The sequence below is a fragment of the Hylobates moloch genome, unplaced genomic scaffold, assembly GCF_009828535.3.
Source record: "Hylobates moloch isolate HMO894 unplaced genomic scaffold, HMol_V3 SCAFFOLD_9, whole genome shotgun sequence".
NCBI lineage: Eukaryota > Metazoa > Chordata > Mammalia > Primates > Hylobatidae > Hylobates > Hylobates moloch.
The window spans coordinates 37,252,405-37,273,557 of NW_026652284.1; the positions used below are offsets into that span (position 1 = coordinate 37,252,405).

The 21,153-nt window shown below is 38.7% G+C and overlaps 1 protein-coding gene across 1 annotated transcript in view; it reads right to left on the minus strand.

The window, feature by feature from the left end:
• The window catches only part of NKAIN3 (sodium/potassium transporting ATPase interacting 3), a 706,346-nt gene that overhangs the window by 12,999 nt on the left and 672,194 nt on the right, over positions 1-21,153 (minus strand). The window lies entirely within an intron of this gene.

The following is a 21,153-nucleotide window of genomic DNA, read 5'->3' on the forward strand; positions in this document are numbered from 1 at the left end:
TATTTTGACACAGGCGAAGATGAAAGAGAAAAATAATATATACTAGTCTGTAGTTTAAATCATAGCTATGATTAGATTATAGAACATCTAATATGTGTCGTGCCTGATGTCATTCACTTCAGTAGGGAGGGCACCATGTTTGAGAGGCTGAATAAGAGACCTGAAGCCAGTGAATGAGACACAGAGTTTATTGAGGGGACTTACATATGGGGCAGTCCAGTGATAGTGGGCTGGAGAGGAGGACTGCAACCACTTGTAAAAAGCATGCAGTTTATATGACATTTTCACTTATCACCCTTCTGCTAGCAACCTCCACTTGGCAACCTTCATTTAATCCAAAACAGCGGGCCTCAATCTCCTGCATGGGATGGGTTCCGCAGGATGGACTAGGGGCTCAGATGTTCCTCATAGATAAGAGATGAATCTCTGGGTTGGCCATTCCTGGATTCTTTAGCACAGATCTCCAAATACACATTCTTCTTAAGCCATAGGGTCATTCTTAGGGTATGCTTACGTTAAGTTGTTGCTATGAAATGTGTCTGCTGTACAATATGATTTCCATTTGTCCAATGAAGCATAGGAATTCAAATGCTCATCCAAGGGAAAAGGCAGTCAGATCAGCAATGTAAACTTTTCTTCTTAAAATTTGGCTTGTAAGTAGATAGACACTCTGAGGCTAGACTATATTTCAACTTTGATAAATGGAAATGGAAAAAAATATATGAGTTTTTATGTTGTTGTGCCTTCATCTCTAAGAGTAGAATCTGGAATATGTCACTAAAGCAAGCCTCCCTGCTTCCTTTTAAATAAAGTTGTAGAACTATGAAAAATTGCAAAAGCAATACAGAAAGTTCCCATAAAACTTAACACCCTCCCCCCTTTTTTATTTCTGTGATGAACACACTGTGATGTGCTAGCAGTTGGTTCAAGAGAGATTCATTCACTGTTTTTGGGAAAGTCTGATCTGGGGTTGGAATCCCAGTGCAGATGACTCTCAGATGTTAAATGTTCTGTCAAATAATGTAAAAAATAAAGTGTTCTTTTAAATAATCTTTGTGGAGACTACAGTATTTTCATGTTAAGGGGATTTTACTCCCTGGCTGCGCTGTGGTGGAGGATGTTTTGATGACCTGAACCAGAGGCAATGAAGAAGTCAAAAGTGGGCAGATCTCCTTGGGAGCAACAAGATAGAGGTAGGGGAGCAAGAAGAGAGAGTCTGATGGAGACCAGCCTGTGAAGGAGGATTCAGAATGTCTCTGGACCCATTAGTACCTGAGACCTACTTTAAGCTTTTCTGTTCCGGAGTATATTTACCACAAAACCTTAGTAACATTTGTTAGTTACAAAGGTTTGTTTCAACTTTGCTTGCAGAATCAAAAGCGAAGCCGAGTTCCTGTTTTGGGAAGAGGCAGTGTGGAGTGAGCGGCAGGGGTGAGAGGTAATTGGAGTCAGGGGCATTGGTGGGGAAGCCCAGAGCAGCTGTCTGCAGTGGGCAGTGGCATCGCTTGGGTACACTTGCAGAACATTTAAACCCTCGCCTGGGTTGCTCAGAAATGTTTAGGGGAAGGACCAGGTTTCCTATAGTCATGTAGCTTAAGACTTTTATTTGTGTATGAAATAGGGGGGTAATCTTCCAAAATCTGAAGAATTCAGGAACATTCAAGATGCATGTGGTTTCTAAGTTTACTACAATAAATGCATAATATAGTGAGGAAAATATATTAAAAACAGGAGTCATCTTGTACTTCAATGTACATTTTTATTCATAGTTGAAAAGAGTAGTCTATTACTGCTAACTTACTGTAAATTTAATTAGAATCAAAGGGTCCAGAGAGACATAAAAAATGTATGTAGTTTCTATTAAATAACACTGTCTGGTCACTTTTAAATATGAGTATAATATACAGGTATTATATGCACAAAAAAGTAAATAGTAATTGTGAAAGCAAGTCTTGTTATCAGTTTGTATAAGAAAAAAGACATATTTTTTCACAGGCTACCAACATCATATAAGATAGCTCCTGATAGGCTTTGACTTTTTCAATTAATTCATCTCGTAGCTCAAACATCTGTAGAAAAGAAGTTAATATACAGCGAAGTCACTACACAGTGTTATGGGACAGTAGAAAGTCATATCAGTACAAAATATCATTCAAGATTTTTACATTGAATTCCAGTGTCAAGATCGAGAGACATCTTTGTTGGCAAGCAATCTAAGAATCATTTGAGGATTGAGAGATGTTTTTAAAAAATGATCTCTGCTGGTAAAAATGTTAAAGATTAAAAACATGTAGTAGAAATAGAAGGTACGATGTTCTTGTCTTTCTGTCCCTCTTACCAGCAACCTGTGCCTTTGAAATATAATGAAATGCCCTAGGTACTTCCAATATTTTCCATAAGATGGCAGAGTTGGTATCGTGAATGTGAGAGCAAACTGCCTTTAGTTCTGTCAGTCACAGCAACGAAAAGAGGCTTAGAGTCATTCTCACCACTTGAACATTGCTATCGTGCTTTCAATAATCATCATCAACATGATAATAAAGCAATGATATCTAGTTTTTAGAAACAATAAGGAAAAACCCAAATATGTGTCAATCTGCAATTCCATCATGGTTACCCAGGCACTCCCTTTGAGCATTGATCTTGGTCTTTTACTGAGTTCCTTTAGTTGCCTGTTCTGTTAAGTTTTATTTAAATGCTAACCAGTCCAACTGGGTCCAAAGTCACCGTTCTCAGATCACCACATATGTAACAAGAAAATGCCTGTTGGTATCACTGAAGCAAGCAGTGTTCATAGTTGTTTTTGATTGTTAGGAGCTGTAGACGTGCTCTTTTTAATGCAAATTCAGAGGTCTGTCAGAAGTACTTTGGTTTGTTTAAAATGGGTGACCGCAGTTCTGAAATGTTAGTCAGGTCCTGAGCAAGAGGGGGCTTATTTTGTCCATTTGCTCCTTCATCCAGAGCCCTAACTACTCAGATGAATGGGGCGGTCTAGGAGGACTTCAGTGTCATAGCACGAACAGGTGTTGGTTGCAGAGGGCAAACTCAAGGAAAGCAAATCATTGACCATGTGAAACCCACATTAGGATTTATCTCCTAAACTTCCTGAATTAAAATGTGAATTTGATTTGTTTTTATCACTCCCCAAGCTTTTTGCACAAGACAGATGGTCACTAAGTGTTTATTGAATGCTTAGGGAGACAGAAGAGGGTTGCAAATGGGCTCTCCTTCATCCTGGGATCGCTGGGGCTCTGAATCTGGAAAAAGAAAAGCACTGGCACCTCCCATCAGAACCCGGCTTGTGCAGAGCACTATTGGGGATTTTCTCAGGGCCTTCAGGGTTAATACACCTCTTCACCACTGGACTAGGAGCTCCCTGTGGGTAGAATCTGGTTTTTTTTTTGCTTTATATTTCTAGTGCCTGCACAATGACTCACATACAGTAGGTACTCAGCAGGGGTGTTTTCAAAGAAGGAAGCAACAATCATAATTTGTCCCCCAGTGGATACTGGCAAGTAGTGTGGCTCGAAGAAGGTCATCTAATGCTGTCGCACCTAGGGAGCTAGTTTACCAAATGCTGGTATGGTAGCTACCTGCAGTGAAACTTCCAAGTCAGTAGTATCTTGTGGGTATTGTCAGTTTTACACACCAGAGAGAAAATTAGACTTATCCATGAATGAAGAAGAAACATGTCCCAGTTTGATATAAGCTCTACTATCAACAGAGAGGAGATGAGATTTCCTTTTACAGAGTGCTGACAGACCCAGAGTGTGACGGGAAGCAAGTTTGTTTTGAGTGTGGGCAACATCTTGTGGAGGATGACAACTTCCCACAGAGAAAGCATGCCACACCCATGCTTGCTATAAATGCTTCTCTTTTCTGTTAAATATTCCTGGGATTTTGATAATGTTGGAACTGAAAAAAAATCAGGGCATTCTGCTAGAAGAGATAATTTGGCAACAGCTAGGTAAAGGAAAATTTATCAAAGGGGAAAATTCTAGAGAACTCATGTCAGGACCCACAATCTTGAAAATCTATTCATTTTTTTTCCAGAGAGAGCATCTCATCATACCATGGCTCCTATTCAGAACATGTGTGAAGCATGTCTACAGAATGACTGACGCTTTGCCCTTTTAGCCATTTTGGAAGGAGAGGCATTTTGGAAGACTCTAAAATATAATTTACACAAACCTAATTATTTAACAAGACCATAATGACTGCGGGGCCACCACATATCGTTGTGAGGTTATGGAAGAAACAGAAACGCCACATTGAAAGGGCTCTCCATTCAAATTGTAGACATTGAAGATATGTATGGTTATCAGAAAAAGTTTTCCAGCAGGTGAAAATAAGGCATCTTATTTAAGTAGAAGTCACTAATTAATAATTTCAGGACAGATGAAGGGAAAGTATCTGGAGAAAATGGTACCTGTTCTTAATTCATACAAATGAATTTTTAAATTGATGGTCTGAAATAGTCATAATATAAATGAAATGCTGTTTTGTAAAGCAATACAGTGCTGCCTGCAGGCTCTTACCTTAACTATCCCCATAAAACTGTAGTTTAGATTTTTATATGAGTTTTCTATTTCTGTTCCTTTAGGTAGAGACAGTGTGTTTAATTATTGCCACTATTTCTGCTTATTTACATAATATCTACTATACCTTTCTCATTCTCTGTTTCTAATCTGTTATGTGCTTGAAAATTATTTCATTTAGATAATTCGAACTGTGTATCATTAAGAGTTAATAGGATTTAGACAAAGTGTTAAAGAGCTTTTCTTTTTTTTTTTTTTTATTATACTTTAAGTTTTAGGGTACATGTAAAACTCAGGAGTTTTAGAGTATGGATTTTATAAAATCTATTGGGATAGAGATCTATTTTTTTTTTTTTGTCCTTAGTTCTGTTGTGGATACATAAGGTTGCTACACAGCAGAGTTCTTGTCACATTTAGGAAGTCTCAGAAAAACTTGAAAGGTAAGCTCACCTGAGAATACCATTTTCGTCTTTTTTTTTTCTACCTCCAATGGCAGAAATTCCTTAGTGTTTTCAGATCACAAGTTCTCAATGTGAGTTATCACCCCTAAGTTCCTACCACAGGATGAGAAAGAGCTTTGTTAGTCTGTGTCAGGCATTTTGCTTTAGGAACTGATGTGGATATTAATTCCTTTCAGTTTGGATTTCTCCCAAAGGAGGTAAAAGTATTTCAAAGTGTTAACACCCAAATTTTCTTTGAGTTATACAGGATTAAAATGGAATATCTATGTCTTTAAAAGAAAATGAGACATATTCTTATTACAGTTATCAGGGGTGCTATTAATACTCTGGCCTTCTGGTAGCATCTGTCATCTAGCATCTGAGATTTGCAGGGGCCCTTTAATGAAAACTCTCCATTTTCTTAAAGGTTGTAATTATTATGTAGCACTATACTTATAGATGTGGAAATAAGAGACTTAGGCAGAATAGAATCAAGGAAGGTTGTATGGCCATGAGCACTGAATAAATGAGGAATGAGTAAAACGGGACCAGGAGTTATCTTCTCAACACTACCCTGAAACTGCTGCCCAAACTTCCTTTTTGACAAAGATTAACAGGAACAATGCAATTTAAGCTCTGAGACTTCAGACCAAAGACTTTGTGGGCCTAGGAACACAAAGAGAACTTTACAGAGGGCCAAGTGATTTTGACTTCTGGTAAACCTTAGATAATTTGAGTTCCATATTCAATGGCTTTTCTCTGTGTTATTAAAAATTCTTACACCAACTGATTCTTAAAATTCGTAACACCAAACAAGTGGCTTAAAACAATAAATGGAATTAATGAGCTTTGCTTGTGCTATAGAAACAAATTAAGTTAAGCATGCCACACAAATTGTCCAACATTCCATTCTCCACAGTTATTTCACTTGGTGCTCCAGACATTATGTTTTGCCTAAAAATTTCATGTACGGGTAATATTTTTTTCTGGTTTAGATACATGTCAAAAATAAAAAGCTATATAATAGCATAAATATTAAAAGATATTAGTAGAAGAAATGGGTTAAATATTACGGTTTGTAATAACAAAACCCCTGGAGAATGCAAAGAAAAGGCTGCACAACACAATGCAAGTTTTGATGAAGGAACCAGAAAGCTAATCAACATTTACATATGTCATACTCTTATTTGTATTATCATTATCTGAATGCAGTAGAAATAATTGCAATGATTATGCTTGGTTTCATATCTAATAGATGGTCCTAGTATATTATCTTATAAAACTATATTGCCTGACTGCTATTTGAAGTTAAAAGTAGATTTGAGAAGCCAGAAGGAGAAGAGAGCAATGCTCTTTAAAAAGAGTTGTCAAAGAAACCATACTATGTGAGGCAGTTAAAAAGTGACTTTAAGCACTGATTTGCAAAATCACTTCCTTAGAAACAAAATTTTTAGAAGAGACTGACACCCAGCAGTTAAAAGTAAGCTATTTTCATGTTTGATGAAAAATCATCAGGAGGCTTGTCTAGGGCATGTGGGATTACATTTAAACCAAGAGTAAAGAAAGAAGGTGGCAGCCAGGACTGAGCTGTTCTGTCTTTTGGGAAGCAAAGAACAGTGATCTGAGGTCCAGAATTTCCTATTTGCCCTGAGAAGACAAAAGCAAAGATGAATAAAAAGCAAAGACAAGACAAAAGCAAGGCAAAGACCCACTGGAAGGTGGCTTTCTGATGCTCAGACCCAAGCAGAGGGAAGGCAAGGAGCGGGTAAGCCAATAGCAGGTGTCTTTCTGCAGCTGCCCTGTAGCCTTGATTAGCAGGGTCCGAACAAATGCAGGCAAAAAAGGTATTGAATTGTCGTCAACAACAAAGCCCTGGTCTAGTCAGGACTTGTTACAGCTGATGGCCACCAAGTGTAGAGGAAAGAAGACTAGACTGAGAGCTTGCATAGCAGCCCCAGTGGGATGGGACATGAAGCAAAACCACTGTAACTACCAGCCTCAATCTCCTCATCTGAAAACGGGGCAAATGGAATTGCTGAGGTCCTTTTCAATGCCAAAACTGTATTGTACAGAGAAAATGCCACATCGTATTAGACATATTATTTCTTTTAGCTTTCACTCCCCAAAATAATAATTGACCATTTATTGTTTAAAGAAATGGGCCATATGGCACATTTTAGCAATGTGATTATTTAGAAAAGGGTACACTCGACTGTTGAAGTTTGATTGTGGATGTGTGTGTACATAAATAAGTCACCCAATCTTGTTTAAATCATCAGTGACAGCTGCCAGATTTGCAAACACTAGGTATTAGGAGAATATAACACTTTCAGCGACTTCATGGGATATTGCTTAATAAGTAGAACCTGGAAGATGACTCTGTTTCTGTTTCACTGTCTCTGTCTCCTTGTCTCTGTTTCTGTTTCTCTCTCTCTTTCACACACACACACACACATACACACACATCCAGCCTAGGAAGAATATGCAATAAAATATAATTACAGATTCCCAGGCAAGATGGCCAAATAGGAACAGCTCCTGTCTGCACCTCCCAGCAAGACCAACACAGAAAGTGGGTGACTTCTGCATTTTCAACTGAGGTACTCGGTTCATCTCACTGGGACTGGTTAGACAGTGGGTGCAGCCCACGGGGGACAAGCAGAAGCAGGGTGGGGAGTTGCCTCACCTGGGAAGTGCAAGGGGTTGGGGAACTCCCTCCCCTAGCCAAGGGAAGCCAGGAGGGACCATGCCCTGAGGGGGGTGCACTCCGGCCCAGATACTACGCTTTTCCCATGGTCTTCGCAATCCACAGACAAGGAGATCCCTTGGGTACCTACACCACAGGGCCCTGGATTTCAAGCACAAAACTGGGTGGCCATTTGGGCAGACACCGAGCTAGCTGCAGGAGTTTTTTTCATACCCCAGTGGTGCCTGGAATGCCAGAGAGACAGAACCATTCACTCCCCTGGAAAGGGGGCTGAAGCCAGAGAGCCAAGTGGTCTTGATCAGCAGATCTCACCCACATGGAGCCCAGCAAGCTGAGATCCACTGGACTGAAATTCTTACTTCCAGCACAGCAGTCTGAAGTCGACCTGGGATGCTCAAGCTTGGTAGGGGGAGAAGCATCTGCCATTACTGAGGCTTGAGTAGGCAGTTTTCCCCTCACAGTGTAAATAAAGCTGCCAGGAAGTTCAGTCTGAGTGGAGCCCACTGCAGCGCTGTGGCAAAGCCACTGAAGCCACACTGCCTCTCTAGATTCCTCCTCTCTGGGCAGGGCATCTCTGAAAGAAAGCCAGTAGCCCTAGTCAGGGGCTTATAGATAAAACTCCCATCTCCCGGGCACAGAGCACCTGGGGGAAGGGGCAGCTGTGGGCGCAGCTTCAGCAGACTTAAACATTCCTGCCTGCCAGCTCTGAAGAGAGCAGCAGATCTCCTAGCACAGCACTGGAGCTCTGCTAAGGGACAGACTGCCTCCACAAGTAAGTCCCTGACCCCCATGCCTCCTGATGGGGAGACACCTCGCAGCAGGGGTCGACAGACACTTCATACAGGAGAGCTGTGGCTAGCATCTGGCAGGTGCCCCTCTGGGACGAAGCTTCCAGAAGTAGGAGGAGGCAGCAATCTTTGCTGTTCTGCAGCCTCTGCTGGTGATACCCATGCAAACAGCGTCTGGAGTGGACCCCCAGAAAACTCCAGCATACCTGCAGAAGAGGGGCCTGACTGTTAGAAAGAAAACTAACAAACAGAAAGCAATAGCATCAACATCAACAAAGAGGATGACCATGCAAACACGCCATCCAAAGGTCACCAATGCCAAAGACCAAAGGTAGATAAAGCCACAAAGATGAGGAAAAACCAGTGCAATAAGGCTGAAAATTCCCAAAACCAGAATGCCTCTTCTCCTCCAAAGGATCACAACTCCTTGCCAGCAAGGGAACAATACTGAATGGAGAATGTGTTTGACAAATTGACAGAAGTAGGCTTCAGAAGATGGGTAATAACAAACTCCTCAAAGCTAATGGAACATATTGTAACCCAATATGAGGAAGCTAAGAACCTTGATAAAAGGTTAGAGGAATTGCTAACTAGAATGACCAGTTTAGAGAAGAACACAAATGACCTGATGGAGCTGAAAAACACAGCATGAGAACTTCATGAAGCATACACAAGTATCAATAGCAAAATCGATCAAACAAAAGAAAGGATATTAGAGACTGAAGATCAACTTAATGAAATAAAGCATGAAGACAAGATTAGAAGAAAAAAATTGAAAAGGAATGAACAAAACCTCCGAGAAATATGGGACTATGTGAAAAGACCAAGCCAGTGTATGATTGGTGTACCTGAAAGTGATGGAGAGAATGGAATCAAGTTGGAAAGCACAATTCAGAATATAATCCAGGAGAACTTCCCCAACCTCGCAAGGCGGGCCAACATTCAAATTCAGGAAATACAGAGAACACCACAAAGATACTCCTTGAGAAGAGCAACCACAAGACACATAATTGTCCGATTCACCAAGGTTGAACTGAAGGAAAAAATGTTAAGGGCAGCCAGAGAGAAAGATTGGGTTACCTACAACAAAGGGAAGCCTATCATACTAACAGCAGATCTCTCAGTAGAAACCCTACAAGCCAGAAGAGAGTGGGGGCCAATATTCAACATTCTTAAAGAAAAGAATTTTCAACCCAGAATTTCATATCCAGCCAAACTAAGCTTCATAAGTGAAGGATAAATAAAATCCTTTACAGACAAGCAAATGCTGAGGAATTTTGTCACCACCAAGCCTGCCTTTACAAGAGGTTCTGATACTAAATATGGAAAGGAACAACCAGTACCAGCCGCTGCAAAAACATGCCAAAATGTAAAGACTATTGACACTGTGAAGAAGCTGCATCAACTAATGGGCAAAATAACCAGCTAGCATCATAATGACAGAATCAAATTCACACATAACAATATTAACCTTAAATGTAAATGGGCTAAATGCCCCAATTAAAAGGCACAGACTGGCAAATTTGATAAAGAGTCAAAAGCCATTGGTGTGCTGTATTCGAGACCCATCTCACGTGCAAAGACACACATAGGCTCAAAATAAAGGAATGGAGGGATATTTACCAGGCAAATGGAAAGCAAAAAAAAGCAGGGGTTGCAATCTTAGCCTCTGATAAAACAGACTTTAAACCAGCAAAGATCAAAACAGACACAGAAGGCCATTACATAATAGTAAAAGGATCAATGCAACAGGAAGAGCTAACTATCCTAAATATGTATGCACCCAATAGTGGAGCATCGAGATTCATAAAGCAAGTTCTTAGAGACCTACAAAGAGACTTAGACTCCCACACAATAATAGTGGGAGACTTTAACACTCCACTGTGTATATTAGACAGATCACCGAGACAGAAAATTAACAAGGATATTTAGGACTTGAACTCACCTCTTGACCAAGCAGACCTAATAGATATCTACAGAACTCTCCATCCCAAATCAACAGAATATACTTTCTCCTCAGCACCACATAGCACTTTTTCTAAAATCGACCACATAACTGGAAGTAAAACACTCATCAGCAAATGCAAAAGAATGAAAACCATAACAAACAGTTTCTCAGACCACAGTGCAATCAAGTTAGAACTCAGGATTAAGAAACTCACTCAAAGCCACACAACTACATGGAAACTGAACAACCTGCTTCTGAATGACTCCTGGGAAAATAATGAGATTACAGCAGAAAAAAGTTTTGTGAAACCAACAAGAGCAAAGACACAATGTACCAGAATCTCTGGGATACAGCTTAGAGGGAGTTCTTAGAAGGAAATTTACAGCAAAAAGTGCTCACAGGAGAAAGTGGGAAACATCTAAACATCTAAAATCTAAACATCTAAAATCGACACACTAACATCACAATTAAAAGAATTAAAGAAACAAGAGCAAACTATTTCAAAAGCTAGCAGAAGACAAGAAATAACTAAGATCAGAACAGAACTGAAAGAGATATGAAAAACCCTTAAAAAAATCAATGAATCCAGGAGATGGTTTTTTGAAAAGATTAACAAAATACATAGATGGCTAGCTAGGCTAATAAAGAAGAAAAGAGTGAAGAATCAAATAGACACAATAAAAAGTGATAAAGGGGAGATCACCACTAATCCCATAGAAATGCAAACTACCAGCAGAGAATACTACAAACAACTCTACCCAAATAAACTAAAAAATCTAGAAGAAATGGATAAATTCCTGGACACATTCACCCTACCAAGACTAAAACAGGAAGAAGTTGAATCCCTGAATAGACCAATAACAAGTTCTGAAATTGAGGCAGTAATTAATAGCTGACCAACCAAAAAAAAAGCCCAGGACCAGATGGACTCATAGCCAAACTCTACCAGAGTTACAAAGAGGAGCTGGTACCATTCCTTCTGAAACTACTCCAAACAGTAGAAAAAGAGAGACTCCTCCCTAACTCATATTTTGAGGCTAGCATCATTCTGATACCAATCCCTGGCAGAGACATAACAAAAAATGAAAATTTCAGGCCAATATTCCTGATGAACATGTATGCGAAAATCCCCAATGAAACACTGGCAAACGGAATCCAGCAGTACGTTAAAAAGCTTACCCACCATGATCAAGTCAGCTTCATCCCTGGGATGCAAGGCTGGTTCAACATATGCAAATCAATGAACATAATCCATCACATAAACAGAACCAATGACAAAAACCACATGATTATCTCAATAGATGCAGAAAAGGCCTTTGACAAAATTCAACACTCCTTCATGATAAAAACACTCAGTAAACTAGGTATTGATGGAACATGTCTCAAAATAATAAGACCTGTTTATGACAAACCCACAGCCAATATCACACTGAATGGGCAAAAGCTGGAAGCATTTCCTTTGAAAACTGGCCGAAGACAAGGATGGCTTCTCTCACCACTCCTATTCAACATAGTATTGGAAGTTCTGGCCAGGACAAACAGGCAAGAGAAAGAAATAAAGCATATTCAAATAGGAAGAGAGAAAGTCAAATTCTCTCTTTTTGCAGATGATATGGTTGTACATTTAGAAAACCCCATCGTCTCTACCCCAAAACTCCTTAAGCTGATAAGCAATTTCAGCAAAGTTGCAGGATACAAAATCAATGTGCGAAAATCACAAGCATTCCTATACACCAATAATAGACAAAACAGAGAGCCAAATCATGAAGAAACTCCCATTCACAATTGCTACAAAGAGAATAAAATACCTAGGAATACAACTTACAAGAGATGTGAATGACCTCTTCAAGAACTACAAACCACTGCTCAAGGAAATAAGAGAGGACACAAACAAATGGAAAAACATTCCATGCTCATAGATAGGAATAATCAATATTGTAAAAATGGCCATACTGCCCAAAGTAATTTATAGATTTAATGCTATTCCCATCAAACTAATATTGACTTTCTTCACAGAATTAGAAAAAACTACTTTAAATTTCATAGGGAACCAAAAAGAGCCCATATAGCCAAAACAATCCTAAGCAAAAAAAACAAAGCTGGAGGCATCAAGCTACCTGACTTCAAACTATACTACAAGGCTACAGTAACCAAAACAACATGGTGCTTTTACTAAAACAGATATGTAGACCAATGCAACAGAACAGAGGCCTCAGAAATAACACCACACATCTACAACCATCTGATCTTTGACAAGCCTGACAAAAACAAGCAATGGGGAAATGATTTCCTATTTAATAAATGGTGCTGGGAAAATTGGCTAGCCATATGCAGAAAACTGAAACTGGAATCTTTCCTTACATCTTATACAAAAATTAACTCAAGATGGCTTAAAAACTTAAATGTAAAACTCAAAACCATTAAAACCCTAGAAGAAAACCTAGGCAATACCATTCAGGACACAGGCATGGGCAAAGACTTCATGACTGAAACACCAAAAGCAATGTCAACGAAAGCCAAAATTGACAAATGATATCTAATTAAACTAAAGAGCTTCTGTATAGCAAAAGAAACTATTATCAGAGTGAACAGGCAACCTACAGAATGGGAGAAAATTTTTGCAACCTATCCATCTGACAAAGGGCGAATATCCAGAATCTACAAGGAATTTAAAGAAATTTACAAGAAAAAAAACCCCATCAAAAAGTGGGTTAAGGATATGAATAGACACTTCTTAAAAGAAGACATTTATCCAGCCAACAAACATAAAAAAAAATCTCATCATCACTGGTCGTTAGAGAAATGCAAATCAAAACCACAATGAGATACCATCTTACACCAGTTAGAATGGCCATCATTAAAAAGGATACAGCAGAAGCTGGAGAGGATATGGAGAAACAGGAATGCTTTTAACACTGTTGGTGGGAGTATAATTTAGTTCAACCATTGTGGATGACAGTGTGGCAATTCCTCAAGGATCTGGAACTAGAAATACCATTTGATCCAGCAATCCCCTACTGGGTATACACCCAAAGGATTATAAATCATTCTACTATAATGACACATGCACTCCTATGTTTATTGCAGCACTATTCACAATAGCAAAGTCTTGGAACCAACCCAAATGCCCATCAATGTTAGACTGGATAAAGAAAATGTGGCACATATACACCATGGAATACTATGCAGCTATAAAAAATGAGTTAATGTCCTTTGCAGGGTCATGGATGAAGCTGGAAACCATCATTCTCAGCAAACTAACACAGGAACAAAAAACCAAACACCGCATGTTCTCACTCTTAAGTGGGAGTTGAACAATGAGAACATATGGGCACAGGGAGGGGAACATCACACACTGGGGCCTGTTGGGGAGTGGGGGACAAGGGGAGGGATAACATTAGGAGATATATCTAATGTAGATGATGAGTTGGTGGTGCAGCAAACCACCATGACACATGTATACCTATGTAATAAACCCGCACATTCTGCACATGTATCCCAGAACTGAAAGTATATATATGAAAAAAGAATGTAAATAAATCATGGAGGTTATTGGCAAATACTCAAGATCTGCAAAGGAATTTTGGGGTGGATTTATTCACCACTGTCCCTTGTGTTTAATCTGCCTTCACAAATGTCAACTGAGAAGCATGTAAATAGACAATGAACTTGATTCAGAGAGAGACAAAAAAATCTTGGGAAGTTTAATTATTGATGTTAGTATCACTTTTCTATTCGAAAAACTAGGAAGATAAAAGACTGGCATTTGATGTATCAACATACTCAATCTGGTGGTTAAAAATAAAAATAAAAAGTCATATTTGCCCCCCCAATATATATATATTTATAATTACAAAAAATTTTATTAATTCCCTCACTTGTATATTTTTTTTGGACAATTTGAATACTCATTCCACTTCAGCCAATATTATGTTCTTGAAGAAAAAGAGATGAAGGGAAAAACAGGTCCAACTTTTACTGAGAGAAAATAAGAGAAAAGATCATATACTTCTTACTTATCTGTCCTACCCCTGACTTCCCAAGCACTGATATTGATTATGTACTTGTTAAACTGAATAACAAGAAAATAACAACACTACCAATCAATTCAGAAGAGAAGGCCCTACCAAAATAAAATAGCTAAGTGTTATGACCATAGAAGAATTAATTTATTGTGGCAGCACAATGAGGACCAAGCAAAATGTTAGACTGGCTCTAGAATTTTAAACTTAATTCTAGAGAAGAAAAGCTAAACCTGTCTGCAAAATTATGGGAAACCTAGAAGGATGTAGTGCTATTGTTTTATTTTCATTTCTTTCTAACCACAAAGACAAGTTAAGGAAACAAGATGAGGCAGAAATTCTCATTTCACATACTTGATGATTAAATCTCTCACAGTACTGAAGAATATATGTACATTTTTTCTAGAATGTGTTATAAAGTACTGCAAATGAAAACACTGTTCCAAGAAATCATGTCAATTAGTTTGAACTGTGTGATTGAAACTGCTAAGTATTATTTTATAAATATTTTTCCTTCTTACTAATAAATGAAGCCCCCTCCTTTTTTTTTTTTGAGACAAGGTTTGGCTCCATCTCCCAGGTTGGAGTGCAGTGGCATGATCTTGGCTAACTGCAACCTCCATCTCCCAGGTTCAAACAATCCTCCTACTTCAGCCTGCCAAATAGCTGGGACTACAGGCACACACCGCCACACCTGGCCAATTTTTGTATTTTTTGTACATATGGGGTTTTGCCATGTTGCTCAGGCTGGTCTCGAACTCGTAAGCTCAAGTGATCTGCACGCCTTCGCCTTCCAAATTGCTGGAATTACAGGCACAAGCCACCATGTCCAGCAAAGATCTTAATTTTTAGTTAAGCATAAAGTCATTAAGAATAAAGACTATAATACCCAGCTTTCTTCACTGCAAAGTTGGGAATGGACCAAGTTTTGGCTAATGAGATGTAAGGAGAAGTAGTGTGTGTATTTCTGAGGCATACCCTTAAAGGAAAGAAACACTCCTTTTGTTCCCTCTCCACCTCCAAGGCCAGAATACAAAACCAATGGCTGAAGCTTCAGCAGCCATTTTGAGTCATGTTATGGTCTTAAAAATGGCAGCCACAGAGGATGAAGCAATAAGAGAGGAGTCTCGGTCCTTGTCTCTAAGGAAATCACATCCAGCTCTTTGATGACTGTCTCCAGAATTTTGAAATAAAAAGAGAAATAGACCTCTAGGTTATTTAATCCATTGTCATTTTTCTTTTTCTATCAGTTGTAGGTAAGCCTAATCCTAACTAATATAGACTAAGTTGTCTGCCAAAGCAAATTCTATGAGAAGAAATGGATACACTATTGGTTTCTTCAAACTGTTTCTTAATAACTCTGAAGAGGAAAGGAAAAACATGCCTTACATGGAAAATGATTCAATGTTTTTAGTCAATCAAAGAAACAAGAACAAAATTCTGAGTTAAGAACTGACAGTGTTCAAATCCCAATTAGGTGACTTTCAACTTTGGATTCTTCCTTCCTGTCTCCCTGTCCATTCCCTTTCTTTCTCTTTCTCTTCCTCATCTTCTCTCCATTTCCCTCTCCCTTCCTTTCTACCTTCTTTTCTTCTTTTTACTTAACTTAGCTCTCAAGTTTAAGCTAAAGCATATTTTGGATTCTTTAAATATTTCAGTTTTTAAAAATGTTTAGCATTTAACATGATTCTTATCCTTTATATGAATGCAAGTTCAAGAAAGATGATTCAAGTTTTGCCTGCCACCAAATTTTTCTACAAATGCCAATATTTAAGAAGCTGTATCCACCTTCAAGAAGTGACATTTTTCTTTTTAGTCTTCAATAAGAAACTAAGCTTTTTCAGATGAAAAAGAGATGCTACCCATAATTTTTGAATTTTTTGATAATTCCATTTTTTGAGAATTCTTTGTTGATAAATAATTCTTCTAATAATTAAAACATATCTACTTCTCTCTCTCTCTTTTTAGAGGCAGGCTCTTGCTGTATTGCCTAGGCTGGAGTGCAGTAGTGCACTCACTGCAGCCTCTAATTCCTGGGCTCAAGTAATCTTCCCTTCCCTCAGTCCCTCAAGTGGCTGGGGTCATAGGTACGTGCCACCATGCTTGGCTATTTTAAGTTCTTTTTAGGTATTTTTTGTTTGTTTGTTTGTTTTTGTAGAGATAAGGTCTCACTATTTTGCCGAAGCTGGTCTTGAACTCCTGGCCTCAAGTGATTCTTTCACCTCAACTTCCCAAAGCTTTGGGATTACAGGTATGCGCCACTGTGTCTGGTCATCTGTTCCCTTTCTAAATTGTTCACTGTGCAGTTATATGAGGAGTACTTTCCTCTATCAGTTCACTTTTGGGCATAATATCCTTAAGTTGTGGCCTATTTATCACAAATATTTCAACATGGTTCTTAGACACTTCAACAGACCTTCTATCAAACAAAGGTTACAGATAAGTTTTAAATTAGATGGAAATAAAACCCCAGGCATTCAAGTTGTTATAGTTTTAAAAGAGCAATTATTTGTATTTTTCCTACTGAATTCAGCTATACCTGGAAAGAACGTATCTTGGGCAAAAATGTCAAGTTAGAACATTTGAATTCTAATCAACTATGAAATTTATCCTAGTTACATACTAAAGTGACTCAGAAAAAATAAGTGGGAATTTGCTTAAAAAATAATTAGCCAGAATACACCATATCTGGGGACACAATTCGTTTTTAAATTAGGTATGAAATGAAGATTTGTTTATTCTTGGCAAGATTTCCTTTTTAATTTGCAAAGATTGAAAAGAGAAATTTTGGTTTTTGCTTCTCAAATTAGCAAAGAGTCATGACAGTTTTCCTCAGATTTGCAATGTACATTTTAGCTAGTTTTAATGAAGACAAATTCTTCTCAATCAGGAGTTTCCCATTCATTAAGTGAGACAGACGGCAGCCTTGGCATATTTTGTTAGAACCAGCCTCTTGAAACTGGCTGCCTCCCTTATTTAGGTCTATAGGAATAGCTGGGCTTATTTTTCTGAAGGAAAAATCAAAGAAGTCAATATTTTGCTAGGGCAAAGTGTCGAGTGTCTTCAAAACAAATGAGCCAGCCACCTCCCAGATTTGAAGTGGTAAGAAAGTGTGTTTTCATTTTTTTCATTTGAGGGACACATACCCTCACTTTATGTGGTAGGTGGAAGGCTAAGATACTTGGGGATATACACATTTAGAGATTTTCCTAAGAGATGTTTGAGATTTCTCTGATGTGTGCTATTCCACAACCCAAGACATTTTGTGTCCTTTGGTAATTCTCTAACCTTCCCTGTAACTCCCTTGCTTAGATTTTGCTGGCTTTGAAACATGACCAGAAGCTCAAATAAAGAAAAAGTAAGCTGGAAAGCATCCCAGCTTCCTGCGGTGCTGCACGAGGTCAACAGAAGACGCTTAAGAAAGGATGCATCATTCACACAAGATAGAAGGCACGGCCTGAGGAAGGGCTGGCCAAGGTTTACAAGACTCAGTGCTAAGGTGGCTCCAAGAGGAAAAACACTGGCTTTAAATGTTCACCTCTCCATTCCAGTCAGCACTAGAGGCTAAAGAGCAGTGGATGTCCTATCTTCAGTTTTGCCAGGGCCACTTCTGAGGAGAGCTATTGAATCTAGAGCTGCACCATCTTTTAAGATAGTTAAGATTCTGACAAATGAATACAAGCTAAGGGATGCATTCATTTTCCCTTACTCTGACCAGACACACAATTGCATGTGGAGAAGCTGAGGTTTGGCAAGAACATACAGTGCATGTAGTGACCATGTCTTTGCTGAAAACCCTACTGGATATGCACAATGCAGAGTGCATTCTCTAAGACTGGAGGCAAAAGCAAGAACTGCAAATCCTCATTTCCATGGAACAGTAACCCTGACAGTACTTCACTGAAATTACCTAGATTAATGGGTAATTGCCAAGTATTACTGTACAACTCTGCACTTCTTTTTTTCCCTTTGTCTTATAGAAGCATAGCCCCCAAAGAGTAGCCAGGAAGATGAGAGGCAGGGAGAAGAAAAGAGAGAAGAAGAGGTGGCAAATCAATCTAACTTGTTTCTGATGAGTGGCAAATATCCAGAATGTTAGGACAATCTTTGTGGATTGCTGAGGTTGGAGATTGAAACAGTTATAACTTCATATTTAAGTGAAGAAAGATTAAAAATGAAAACATATACACCATATTAAATAGTTGCCTATATTGAATATTCATAGACAAATCACTAATGTAAGGATTTTCTCCTCAAGCTGTTATCTGCACTTAGACAAAGTTCAGACTCTGCAGTGCCTACTAGAAGTATGTACAAATTCACGTGAAGGTAAAATAGAAACAAAATTTAGTATGGTTCTATTTTGTGAAATGTTAACCTGTTTTATTTGCATGTGTATGTGTGGGGGTAATTAAGTGACAGTTTAAAATATGTCAATACTCATTTTATCCTTCTTTTTTACCGACTCTCTACAGTTTTGATGTTTTATCAGCCTTTTCAATAATCTTAATTATACTAACAATAATTATTGGCATTAGTTTTGGAATTTGAATATTAAAGTTTTTTTTTATTTTATTTATTTATTTTTTTTGAGACGGAGTCTCGCTCTGTTGCCCAGGTTGGAGTGCAGTGGCGCAATCTCAGCTCACTGCAAGCTCCGCCTCCCGGGTTCACGCCATTCTCCTGCCTCAGCCTCTCCGAGTAGCTGGGACTACAGGCGCCCGCCACCACGCCCGGCTAATTTTTTGTATTTTTAGTAGAGACGGGGTTTCACCGTGGTCTCGATCTCCTGACCTCGTGATCCGCCCGCCTCGGCCTCCCAAAGTGCTGGGATTACAAGCGTGAGCCACCACACCCGGCCTAAAGTTATTTTTAAATTAAAGCATTTTTTAGCTTATTTCAAATCATTTAAACTTGGGCAACGTTTTCCCAGCCGCTTTTAAAAAACGGAGTTTGTTGTTTCCGTGGGCTCTTCATAGTGCTTGAGTGGAAAGCAAGAGCTCCAGACAGGGTACAGAGGAGTGTTTTGACATTATTAATAATAATCACCTCCTTTAATTGTGGAGTGCTTCACTGTGTACTGAGAATTTTTTTACATTTTTCGTTAAATTCTCACCTCATCTTTGGGAGGTAGGGATCATAGTTCCACTTCATAGATGGGGAAAACTGTAGTGCAGAGATGTCAAACACTGTCCAAGAACATGGTGGTGGATGGGACCAAAACCCCAACTTTTGCTCCCATGTTCTCTGTCCACTGGCTATGGCTCTTGCCCCTGTGTACAGATACAGGCTCTGGACAGGTTCACCAAATCCCTTAGGCTTCAGCCCCCTCATCTGCAGAAGAGTGGCTTGGATTCCACCATCTTCAAGGTCCCTGCCAGCTTTTCTTTATTTGACTTTGGATTTATTAAGTAGAAAAAAAAGTGATGGGAGTTTGTGGGAACCAATGGATTAAAGGGGTATAATCTGGAGGCTAGTGAGTCAATTAGGTCTCCAAATGGCTTACTGTGGTTGTGATGAGCTTGGAGGAATGAAGGCAAGCTTTGTCACATTAAACTCTAATTCTTAACAGAGTCTCATGAAACCTATAGGCTCCAAAAGAAGAACAAGAAGAAAAAAGACTTTTACACACATGCAAACATTTGTAACAGTTTTAGGTGGTTAATAGACTGACTTCTTAGAGATGCATGGGCTGAGTTAATAACCACATATTCACAACTTTCTGGCCTATAGGGAGCTTCACTGTGGTTGGTCACAAAGTGAGCAAAACTTATTTTCATATAAAAAATAGTGATTGAGAAGTGTGGGCAAAAGGATGTGAAAAGTGTATATATTTTATGTTGAGAACAGAACAAATTATCAGTGATGATGAAAATTAGCACAGTGGTTGTCTATAAGAATGTAGGCATTGCCTGAAAGAGGGCATAAGGGAATTTTTTAAAGTGACGGAAATGTTCTGCATTTTGATTGAGGCCTTGGTTACATGGGTATGTACATTTTTCAAAACTAATCAAATCGTACCATTAATATTTGTGCATTTTACCATATGTAAGTTTTATGCCAGTTAAAAAAATACAACTGTGATGTGTTTTCAAGACAGTCCTTTTTTCCACAGATAATTGCTTCCCATATCATTTTCTTGGTTACTGGGAAGGGGTAGGAGAAAGAAAAGCTGATGTTGCTCAAATGTGAATGTCTCCTTTAGAAGTATTTATAGAGAATGCCACAGCATTTTCAGGCTTCTTTCGAATATCCTAAGAGCAAAGTTCCTGACTGCAGGTCTATGTTTGTGATTTCTGTCCCACAAGCCCATGAGCTGTATGTTTAGGTCTGACAGCAGTGTCAGGAATGGAATAATGAGTAGAAAATATGGACCTCAGAGACACCCATATTCCCTCCAAAGGGGAAAGGGGTTCTACCAATCCTTTTACTCTTCCATGTGCCCACAATATGGATATATATATATGTGTGTGTATATATATATACACACACGTATATATACACACACGTATATATATACACACATGTATATATATACACACGTATATATATACACGCACATATATATAAGGAAAAACAAGATATGCACGAATCTGAAAATTTAGATTGCCATAACATTGTTCTGGGTTTTAAGAAGTCAGGAACAAAGGAGGACTCCACGTTTTGTTTTATGCTGTTGAAAAAATGACCCATATCCAAAAGCTGGATCC